The sequence below is a fragment of the Palaemon carinicauda genome, chromosome 16, assembly GCF_036898095.1.
Source record: "Palaemon carinicauda isolate YSFRI2023 chromosome 16, ASM3689809v2, whole genome shotgun sequence".
Taxonomy (NCBI): domain Eukaryota; kingdom Metazoa; phylum Arthropoda; class Malacostraca; order Decapoda; family Palaemonidae; genus Palaemon; species Palaemon carinicauda.
In genome coordinates, this window is record NC_090740.1 from 87,694,545 (window position 1) to 87,707,044 (window position 12,500).

General features: G+C 34.7%; 1 pseudogene; it reads right to left on the reverse strand.

Moving 5' to 3' along the window:
* Nucleotides 1-5,340: 5,340 nt before the first annotated feature.
* LOC137655409 (uncharacterized) overlaps nucleotides 5,341-12,500 on the reverse strand; it is a 59,823-nt pseudogene continuing 52,663 nt past the window's right edge.

A 12,500-nucleotide genomic window follows, 5' to 3' on the forward strand; every position in this document is an offset into this window, starting at 1 on the left:
TTCTTAGCTAGGTTAGGACAGTAGTAAATGTTTCAGAGCGAATACTCTTTTGATTTGACAGCAGCTAGAAGCAGTTGTGTGGTTTGAGTGCTGGATTTACTTTATACTTTTTTACCAGTGTGGAAGTGTTCTGTTTATTTCAACAGTAAATACAATTTATTTTTCTTTGCTTGGAGTATTTCTGAGCAATAGGAAGTTTATTATTTATCTTTGATTATAGTGCGATAGTTTAGCTAGCTAAGAGTGTTCTTTTTGAATTTCCAGGCTGTAATTCCTCCTTTGGAGAGATTTTTTATACGTGGAATTGATTGTTGACGACATGGCTAATGATAACAAAGTTGATACGGCTACTCAGAATTACATAATTGTTAATGACCCGGACCGAAGGAAATCCCGACTGCTGTTGATGATGATGATGATGATGATGATGATAATAATAACCACGACCCCAATCAGAGAAGAAGTTGTGGCAAATTGCCACCCAATGGACTCTTAAACACAAAGCCTTGGTACTATGCTGCAAAAGACTGTGCTGTGGATGACTGTGTTGGTGTCAACACATTATATAATCATACATAATTTGGTGTTGGTGTTTGTTTAATCTTAAGTTTTGTTAGTTTTTTCGTGTTTATTTGAATGGTGTTAGTTTATTATGTATTTAATATCAAGTTTTTGATTAGTTTTAATTGTGATTATTTTGAATGGTGATGGATTTTGTTAAGCGTTTTATTTTGTAAAAAAAATATAGTATTAAAGTTATGTTTGGTTTTTATGTCCTTTTTGTCTAAGAATCCAGTTTATGATTACGTAAGGGGAAAGTTTGTGTTACGGAGACAATTGTTTGTTTAGTGTGATCAAGGGTGTAGGAGTTGTTGTTGTAATATCGTGCCACATTATTTTGGCGCCTGAACAGGGACTTCCGAGGTGAGATTGGAGGCTGGACTCTTGGACGAAGGACTGATAGGATAAAAAATTAGATTTAAGGTTGATGACAATGGAAGGCAAATTAAAGGCTTTGGAGGAGGAATTGCAGCATTATAAAGAACAGTAGCAGAAGTTGATAGTTGAGAAAGAGAGGTTGCTAGGAGAGAATGACAGGTTGAACTGTGAGAATGAGGCGATGCAGAAGTAGCTTAGGGAGTTAAAAGGAACAGTATACAGAGTGGAAGAAGGGTTAGAGATTAGGAAACAAGAGAATGAGAGGCGAATGGATGAGCGTATGGATGAACGGCTTAGGGTGGTGACAGGTGAAATAATGAATATTATTAAAGAGTTCATGGGTGAAGGCGCAGTCACAGGAGTGGCCTTTGCTGCGGGTAAAGGGTTGCTGGTGGAAGAAAAGGTTAAGGTAAGTGATAATGGGAGAGGAAGTGATAGTGATAGTAATAGTGATAGTAATAGTGATAGTGAAGTTAAAGGGACTAGGTACGGTAAGGATGAATAGAAAGGTGAGAGGAAGGATGAAAGGAAAGGAAAAAGTTATGTGAAGAAAGAGAAGAAAAAGTGTCAGGATGAGAGAAAGGATGATCGTGAATGGATGAAATTGGTGAGTAAGAAAAGGGCTAGGAATAGTATAATCAAGGATAAGAGTATGAGTGTGGAATTAGATTTTGTTATATTCTAGCGAGGAAGTAGGAAACAAGAGGGAAGGTCGCAGTAATGATAGCAGTGAAAATGAACGTTATGTGTGTAAGACTGTGTTTATGAGAGAGGTACCTCGGTGTGAAAGGTTCAGTGAGCATGGTAGTAGGGATGTATAAGAGTTTTCCAAGGATTATGAGAGGTATTGTCAGGATAAGTATGGTGATAGTAAGAGAGTTTGGGCTAGGGAGCTAGGGGAATATTTGACTGGGTATTTGTTGACTATGTATGGTATGGTAATGAGTTTGGGGGATGTTGAATATGATAGTGTGAAAGGTAGGATAATTGAGCAGGTAAAACGTATGAAAGGGGCTGTTAAGTTTAGGCGTAAAAATTATTTGGATGAGGCTCGAGTGAAAGTGGGTGAGGCTATTTGTATGTATGTATGTATGTCGGTGAGAAACGTTAGCAAGGAAGAAGTATGAAAATGAAGGTAAAAATGAGAATAAGGAGTTACTGAGGAAGGTCTTGTTGACAGTCCCTGAGAATGTGTGTAAATTTATTAATTTGAAATGGAAGGAGAAAATTAGGTGCATGCATGAGAGATTGACATGGGATGATATACTAGGGTTAGTTGACGATTATGAGTTAGATAGGTGCATGAAAGAAAGTAAATCTGTGAGTGTAAGAACTGGAATGGAAGAAAGTGTAATAGAATTTGGTAGTTTTAAGGATGCAATTTTCAGAGGGCCAATGAGGATAGCTGATTAAGTAATAGATAGGAGTGTTGTGGCAAGTAAAGGAGGAACTATGCAAGCAAATGGTGGATTTAGGCAGGGTAATTGGCGCAATAGGGATAGGAGTATGAGTGCGCAACAAGGTATGTCAGATAGTCATGTCTGTAATGAAAAGTGTTATAGGTGTGGAAAAAAAAGGTCATAAGAAGAATGAATGATGATGGGCTCTAGGTACTTCTTTTAGTTGTGGTGAGGTAGGGCATAGAATTAGCAAGTGCAAGAAAGAGAAAAGGGGTGAAATGTTATCGGTGTGGTATGACTGAGCACATAGCGAGTGGATGTCGTAGTAATCGTATGAATATGATTTGTGGTAATTGTGGTAAGGATGGTCATTATGCTAGAATGTGCAAGTAAGTGTACTGAATGTGGTGTAGATTGGCAGGTAGCTAGAGTATGTAGGACGAAGTGATTAAGTCAGCCAGGATGTTCGGGAAACCAGAGTGTGAGAGGGTTCATCTGGGTGAGTCTTCCTGTGTGTGTGGAATGAATAGGAAAAATGTTTGTTAGAATGGGATGAATAATTGGTAGGAAATGAGTAAGTATGAACCTAGTATGCATGAGAAGTTAGGGTTGAGAAATAAACAATTGGTGTTAGTAGAATATATGAAAAGGAAGAATACGAGAGCTTTAAGTAAGGATGAAGGAAGGGGAAATCTTATATGTAAGAGTGAGAATAAAAATAAGTATGACAAGGATGTAGATGTGCAAGAAAGTGAGTGTGGAAGATAAATGTATTAATAAAGATGAAACGGGGCTTAGTATGAATGATACTTATAGTGTGTGTGGTTTTCTTTAGATTATGTAAACGAATGAATGGATAACGCAAGAGTGAGAGATAGGAAAATGATAAGTAGCATGAATGAATCTTTTGCTAATGTTGAGAATGTATTTGATGAAATGGATGAACTGTTGACAGAAATGAGTGTAATTTTAGGGCCAGATGAGAACGAGTTACATGGGATTGTACATATTATATTAGATGATAGGGATTTGGAAATGTATAGTGATAATGTAGCGAATAATTGTGCTAAAGAAGAAGTGAATGAGAGAGTGTATGAAGGCCCAGTTACTCATAGAGGTTCCGTTACCGACTGCGACTTGGTAATGGAAAAAATAATGTAAGTGGTTTTGTGGAAATGTAGAAGGATTTGGAAAACTAAGGGGGGAGGAATATGGAGGATAATTTTTTATTCATTCTTCTTTTTTTCTTTTTGCAAATCGAAAGAGAGAGAGAGAGAGAGAGAGAGAGAGAGAGAGAGAGAGAGAGAGAGAGAGAGAGAGAGAGAGTGCGAGCGAGAAGTAGTTGGTATATTGGTTGTTTGTAGTGGGAAATACAGTTGAAATAATTGAATGTTTGTTTACTTTTTAGTTAGGTTAGGACGGTAGTAAATGTTTTGGAGCGAATGTTCTTTTTTTATTTGACTGCAGCTAGAGGCAGTTGTGTGGTTTGAGTGCTGTATTTACTTTATATTATTTTACCAGCGTGGAAATGTTTTGTTTATTTCAACAGCAAGTAAAATTTATTTATCTTTTCTAGTAGTGACTCCGAATAATAGAAAGTTTAATTATCTTTGATTATAGTACGATAGTTTAGTTAGCTAGGAGTGTTCGTGAGTTTTTTTTTTTTTTTTTTTTTTTGCAGGCTGTAATTCCTCCTTTGGGGAGATTTTTTTCTCTTTTACGTGGAATTAATTGTTGACGACCTGGCTAATGATAACAAAGTTGATACGGCTGCTCGGAATTACATAATTGTTGATGACCCCGACCGAATGAAATTCTGATTGCTGTTGATGATGATGATAACAATAACCACGACTCCAATCAGGGAAGTAGTATTGGCAAATTACCACCCAGTGGACTGTTAAACACAGAGCTGTGGTACTGTGCTGCAAAAGACAGTAGGCTGTGTGTGGACGACTGTGTTGTTGTCAACATATATTATATAAACATACATATTTTGGCGTTGGTATTCCGTTTAATTTTAAGTTTTGTTAGGTTTTTTGTGTTTATTTGAATGGTGTTAGTTTATTATATATTTAGTGTTAAGTTTTCATTAGTATTAATTTTGACTATTTCGAATGTGGATGGATTCCGTTAAGCGTTTTAGTTTGAAAAAGATATACAGCAGTATTAAGGTTATAATTTGTTTTTAATGTCCTTTTTGTCTAAGAGTCCAGTTTATGGTAACGCAAGGGGAAAGTTTGTTTTGCGGAGAAAATTTTATTTTTAGTGTGATCAAGGGTGTGGGGGTTGTTGCAACATCCCGCCACAAAGAGAGTTAAATAACTCTAATCCGATCACAGTGAGCCAGTATATGTAGAATGCAATATTAGTGAATTCATTAATAATAATAAGAATTTATTTTCCATCTAAAAATGGGAAGGTAATAGTAACTTCATTAGTAGTCACTTGGTAAAGCCATGGTTTGGACAAGCATAAGGTAAGACAAATGATTCACTATCCTTAGTTTTGCAACAGTTATGTTAATGACTTGGCGTCAGCCCATATTTCAGGCCGCATATCAATTTCAAATCAGAGGAATTACGAATCGTATTGTCATCCTCGTTCTCTTCTTATATATTTATATCCTCCTTATAAACTTGGGTTTGGTATTGGTAATCATGTATGTTGTTCAATTTAGAATGAGGTTTGTAGTAACCAGTTAAAAAGTCCCAGTCTGTCATTCTGCCGAATGGGAAATCGAGATAGGCTTAAGCTTGATAGTCATCAGCAGCCATTACCTGGCTTTCATTGGTGGTTCCTTGATGAAGATAGGGCTTTGTAGCTGATCATATTTATATGATTAGTTTTAGGACCATGTCCTCTCCCTTTCCTTTTATGGGTGACCTTTAAACCCCTAAACTAAAAAATTACCATCATATCAAGAAATTTGTTCCTAGCGATAAATTCAGGCTATCTGCAATGGAGCCGTCATCATTTCCCTTTTTTTGCAAGTGTTTTCCTATTCCGACTTGCTGACAGTCCCTGCTCCCTTTTCCTCATGCGTAAACATCACATCAATAGTCACTGTTGTGAGGCTGAAAAATAAAAAGGTATAAACATATTTACAAACAAAGGGACAGACAGAAACGAAACGAAAATAAAATAAAAAAAAGAGCAGTTTTATAGAGAAGTATAATGACATTTTAAAAAAGGTTTTCCAGTGTTGGCTTTGACTTTAATTTCTTTTTCCATTCTTTTATTATTAGAGTAAATTTATTCATCTACAGACTATCAAATACTACCGCCATAAAATACACTCCAACTGGAAAATTAAATTGAAAAAGACTTTAACTAGTCACTCTTCCGGAGTGCGAAGAGCATGCCAATACCATCTCGATCTACCCCTTACCATTATCTCGTCTACATATTATGCTACAATAATCTGTCGTTTTATTTCAATTCTAATCCTGTCCTCCCATTTGACTACCATTTTCCTTTCGAAGGCTTTGTTTTTAAAAGTACCAATTCTGTTAGATATTGTTTAATTGTCATACGACGACTCATGTTTATACAGGAATACTGATCTTAATAAACTAATATATAGTCTAGTTTTTATATGTAATTTCAGCAAATTTTATTTCAAAATATTACTTAACCTAGCCATTTTCTTATTTACTTTTTTCAACTTTTCATTGAACTCGAACTCTAAAGATCTTGTATTGGAGATCGTAGTTCCTAAACACTTGAATGATTCTACAGAATGAATCCTTTTTCCTTCCAAGGATATTTAATACTCCACTGCACACCTCCTTCTCATCATCTCTGTCTGTCTTCTATTCATATTGAGCTTAACCTCGTGTGATATTTCATACATTCTGGTAAGCAAGCACTCAATACACTCTGGGGATCTACTACTAGAGTCTGCATCTTCATCATACTCTTTGTTTTCTAATTACATATTACCAATTCATTTTAATCTTTTTATACCATCAGAGACTACTCTACGTATTACAATATCCATGAGAAGGATAAATAAAAGGGGTGAATATATATATATATATATATATATATATATATATATATATATATATATATATATATATATAATATATATATATGTATATTATATATATATATATATATATATATATATATATATATATATATATATATATATATATATATATATATGTACACATGCAAACACACACACACACACACACACATATATATATATATATATATATATATATATATATATATATATATATATATATATATATATATATATATATATATATATACATATATATATATATATATATATATATATATATATATATATATATATATATATATATATATATATATATATATATATATATATGTATATATATATATATATATATATATATATATATATATATATATATATATATATATATATATATATACATATATATATATATATATATATATATATATATATATATATATATATATATATATATATATAAATAAACACACATATATATATATATATATATATATATATATATATATATATATATATATATATATATATATATATATATATTACATGATGCCAGATGTTACGGCAAATGTCTTGTTCACAATCACTGATTCAAGAACGGCACATAAAAATAATATTCACTGATTTTCACACACCTTACAACTAAATATTAAGATGGTAATAAGTATAAGAGGGTAATATGCTTTTCAAACAAAATACACTGCAATCAGGATGTAGAAAACTGAGCAGGTAAATGATCTTAAATATGATATATAAAGTACTTTCTTATTATATACAACAGTTAACTTCAAACAATAGTAATGTAAAAGTAATTCAAACTAAATCAAAAAGTAAACCAGACTCCACTCCGGACGTATAATATACGTCTCAGGTAAACTGAATTTTAACTAAAGGATTCCGATACATAAGAAAATATAAAAATTTCCATGGATTAATATCCCAGGCGATGTCACTGGATGGTAAAAAAAAAAAAAAATATCTTCAGGAGTCAATAGATGGCGTAGAGTATAGGGATTGCAGCAACTCCTAGATGGCGCTGAAGATAGTTGGTACAATAGCGGATGAAAGAGTTCTTAAAAAGAAAGTTGCAGATCCCCATATTCCCCGGGTGTTTAAGAGTCAGCTACCTGTAGAAAAATTTACACGGGGGGTTTACATTACTTCATCCTCAATAAGGCATCAGCTAGGGTATTATTGGCTCCTTTTATTCTAACTATTTTTACATTGGCTGCAGAAAGGATGTAAGACCATCCTCAAAGTTTTAGGTTTGTGTATTTAGCCCTTTCCAAAAAAACATAAAGGCAAATGGTCAGAGTATATGACAGTCTGGTGTTGGCCTTTCACATATGGCTTAAAGTGTGGGATGGCGTCTACAATGCTGAACAATTCCTTTTCGATGGTGGGCCACCGGGTTTGAGCACCCATAAAATGCCCTGAATGGTAGCAAATCGGGAACAGGATTGTTTGGAGTAAAACACTACCGTATCCACGGTAACTAGGGTCCACTTGGAGAAAGAGAGGTTGGTCTAAGTTAGGAGCTCTTAAAATTGAATAATTTATGAGGAAGGATTTTAATTAATTAAAGATGGTCTGATGCTGATCCGTTTATCTAAAAGTATGTTTGGAAGAGGTTAGAACAAATAGAGGTCCTGTTATCTGAGAATAGTTAGGACAAAGCCTAGAATAGAACCCAGTCATTCCTAAGAATGTGTGTAATGACTTTCTGTTATTGGGTACAGGATAGTCAATGATGGCTTTGATATTAATATGTTTTTGAAGTACCTTACCATTTCCAATAGTATGTCCGAGGTATGTTACCGTTGCTTTTCTGAAATTGCTTTTTCCTAAGTTGACTGTGAGATTTGCTGACCTTAACCTCTTGAATACTTCTTCCAGCTTCTTACGATGTTCATCCCAAGTTTTTGATGTAACCATAACACTATATGAATACAACCCAAAGAGGGTAACGAAGCCGGAGATTTCTTTAGCTCTGTCAGTAAGTCCTATCTGGTAGTATCCTTTCATTGGATCAATCTGTGTGAGAAAGGTTACATTGCTGACATTATCAATGATGTCCCAAATTCTAGGCAAGGGGAGAGAATCTTTAACTGTAGCTGCATTAACTTTCCAGTAATCTGTACACATCCCGAACTTCCCATTAAGCTTTGGTACCAATATGCATGGGGATGCCCAGGGTGAAATGCTAGGAGTAACCAGATTATGCTCTACTAAATAGTCTACCTCTGCCTTTAGAATGTTTAACTTGCTCTTGGAAATTCTGTAAAAGGGCTGCCTTATAGGCGAGACATCAGGTTTTATTATCACATCATGATGTCCTACAGTACATTTACCTGGGTGGTCTGTAAAGATATCTTGATATTCTGAAATCAAATCATCAAGTTGCTGGGAGTGTTGCCGATCATCAAAGCTTAGATATGAAGATAAAAAACCTAGTACACTAGAATTATTTGAATCCTCCCAAGACATAATCACTTCATCACTTACAGTAGAGTCAGAATTATCATCAGGATCAACATTTAAGGAATTCACAGTTTTTTCCTTGTCGAAAAACTAAATTACATACCTCCTGAGTTTTTCTTATGAAGGGTTTCACCCTATTTACATGAACCATCGGAGTTTTCTTGCGACGGTCAGCAGTCTTTATCACATAATTCACCTTTGAAACTTTCTTAGCAATGGTAGAGGATCCCATATACTTTTCTCTTAAAGAGTTACCCGCAATATGATGGTGCAACAACACTTCATCACCAACTTGGAAAGTTCTTACCTTAGATTTTTAATCATGAATGAATTTCATTCCTTCTTGTGATATCTGTAGGTCATTCTGGGAAAATTTCTGTATTTTAGACAACTTGCTCTTGAATGTGATAATAAATTTTGAAGCATTAAATACTTCTTCCTTCTCAAAATGTCTCAGGATCCTATCTTTTACAGCCGTCAGCAAAGTTTTAGGTTTTCTTCTAAACATTAGTTTGAAAGGGCTAACATCAATATATTTATTCTTGACACTTCGTAGCACGTACATGAGCATATATAGCTCTTCATCCCAGTCATTATCTGTACTGAAAACATAATTCCTGATTAGAGATTTTACAGTTTGATATGACCTCTCTAATGCAACATTAGTTTGAGGATGATATGCAGTAGCTATCAACTGTTTCAGATTAAATGTAGCTAAAGTCTCCTGAAATACCTTACTCATGAAGCTCGTTCCCTGATCACATTGAACTTCTGCTGGAAATCCAAATACAGTAAAAGTATTAAGGAACTGTTCGATAATCACCTTAGCAGATATATTTTTAACCGGAACAGCCTTGGGAAAATGAGTAGTTGGACATATTAAAGTTAAAATATATGCATTACCTTTTCTAGTATTCTTTAAAGGTCCCACACAATCAATAATTACCTTGGAGAAGGGTTCCTTTGGTACAGAAATAGGTATGAGAGGCGCTGGAGGTACTGTCTGGTTAGCTTTTCCTACTTATTGGCAAGTGGCACAAGCTTTAACAAAACCCTGTACATCTTTATTCATTCCAAGCCAGTAAAAATCATCAGCTAATCGTTGGTAGGTCTTGGTTATTCCCAGATGATAGTTGTCAGTATGGGCCAAGTCCAACAAAGTTGTCTGTAAACTTTAGGTACCACTGCCTGGAATTTATCACGCCAGTTATCCTGAAAAGACATCTTAAGAGGACGGTAATGTCTCATAAGCACCATATTTTCTAGATAAAAGTAAGGATTTTTACTATCTTTCTCTGATATGTCTCTAACCTTCTCAAACAACTGTTTAACAGAATCATCTAATTGTTGGGCTTTCGCAAAATCTTCAGTAGGAATATCAAGCAGGTCAGTTGCCTTACTTACCTTGCTACGGACAACTTTACTGGGTATGACACCACTCTCAGGTTCTCCTTGAGAAGCCTGCAACCTAGTTACAATGTTACACTGGGCCTTTAGATACGTTTCAGGAGATTGTATTATCAGACTGGTGTGTACCTTACCTTTGGCCAAATCATTACCCATCAAAATGTCCACCTCTTTGCGAGGGAATTCCTTGTCCAAGTATGCAACTTCCACTATTCCCTCACTATATGGACTAGTCAAAGGAATAGTTACAAGGGGAAGTACCAGTGCACTTGTAAGATCCGAAACTGTAATGAACCTGTTTGTAGGAGTGATAAAGGATTTCATATTAGATCTTACAATAGTTTTACTTGATGCTGAATCACGAAGAATTGTAACAGTATTATCTTTTACCTTACCCTGACACTTGAAGTTATCAAAACCATTTCCCTCTATTGCACAATGCATGGTCTTATGTTCAGTTGGTTTAGATTTATCATTTTTCCCCGTATTACGTGAAGAGTTTGTTGTAGGAGATTGTTGGTGAGAACCTTTGCACCGAGGATTACGAAAATCTTGAATTAGATGTCCCCGTTCCTTACAAAATGAACATACCTTGCTATCGAAGAAAGCTTTCTGTTTAAGTTGTCCCCTATGAATTAGGAAGTATTCATCCGCCAACAAAGCTTCTTCCTTGGGTTTCTTCACACCTCATTTCTTAATATACCTAGCGACGTTAAAATGGTATCTTACGCAAGAATTGTTCCATCAACAGGAGAGACTTCAAGTCTTCATAGTTACTAATACCTGCCTTGTCCAACCATTTCAGTAACTGCTTTATCTTCACATTACAAAATTCCAGGAAAGTTTTGTTGGGTGTCTTGAATGAATTGCCGAATTTCTGCCGATATCCTTCTGCTGTAATAGAATAAGCATCTAAAATACCTTTTTTTTCAAAGCATCATAGTTATTCTCAGTAATCATATAAGTAACAATATGCTCATCTTTTCCTGTAAAAGAACTTCTAATTATTAGTACCCATTTATCCTTGGGCCATGCTAAGGTCTTGGCAGTTTCTTCAAACACTACAATGAAATTTTCAGGTTCTTGTTCGTTAAACACAGGGAAGAGTTTCTTAACCTTAGAGACATTGAAAGCTTCAGGAATATCCTTTTCCTCCTGTCTTTCCTACAATCTTATGTTAGCTAGCTCACGTTCTTTCTCTAATTCTAATTTAGCTAACCTTTCTGTCGATTCTATTTTTATTTTCTCTGCTATTTCTAGTTTTACATTCTCTAGTTCTACATACTCCCGTTCTTTCTTTAATTCTGCCTGGATTAGCCTTTCTGCCCTTTCTGCCTATTCTATTTTTATTTTCGATAGCTCTACTTGCTTCCGTTCTCTCTCTTTCTGCTCACGTTCTTTATCTAATTTTATTTTCTCCAATTTTGTCTATGATTTTAAAACTTCTACTGCCGAATCCTAACTATTTATTATACTTATGGGCCAATATTGTTTCGCATCATCTTGTGAAATTATATTTTTGTCTATCGGGTATTTCAATATTAGACCTAAGATTTCTTTTTTCACAGCACCTGTCGTTACACTAATCTTAACAGCCAAGGCTAAAGCCAACAAATCAGACTTCTCCGCATACTGCAAAGGATGGAGGTTTTCCTTTGGATTAGAAGTGAAATGTTTAGCATCAAAAGACATGATTAATCCAAAACAATAGGTTCACAATTTGAATAGTTACAGTGCAATACTTAATAAGCATTACCTTATAACTAGTAACCAATTTCCCGATAAATCCATGACAATGGGCCAACATTTACCAAACATTCTTCTTGTATTACAATGTGGCCAAATTAAAAATCATATTAACTAGGAAAAAAAGTTTCCCATACCTAACAATGATGATACCTGTGCAAGGTTATTAACTAACTGCAAGTATAGGAGGAGACTAAATCTCTGAGATACGTATGAAAAAGGTATATACCCGTAGTTCCTAGACTTCACTGTGATTTCAATACCTATGATGTAATTTGTTAGCTTATAAGAGCCTAATAGGGTGTTAGAGATACATTCAAAACTGTAATGAGACGTTAGGAGAAAAACTAGGCTAGCTATAATACCGTGAATCCTAATTACACAATTGGTTCATTAAACTCTAGCTCTCCATTACGAACTCAACTTAACACATTTTATTAATGAAGCGTGGAGCCTGGCTTACTCTTGAAGTATCAATACTGGAGACTAAA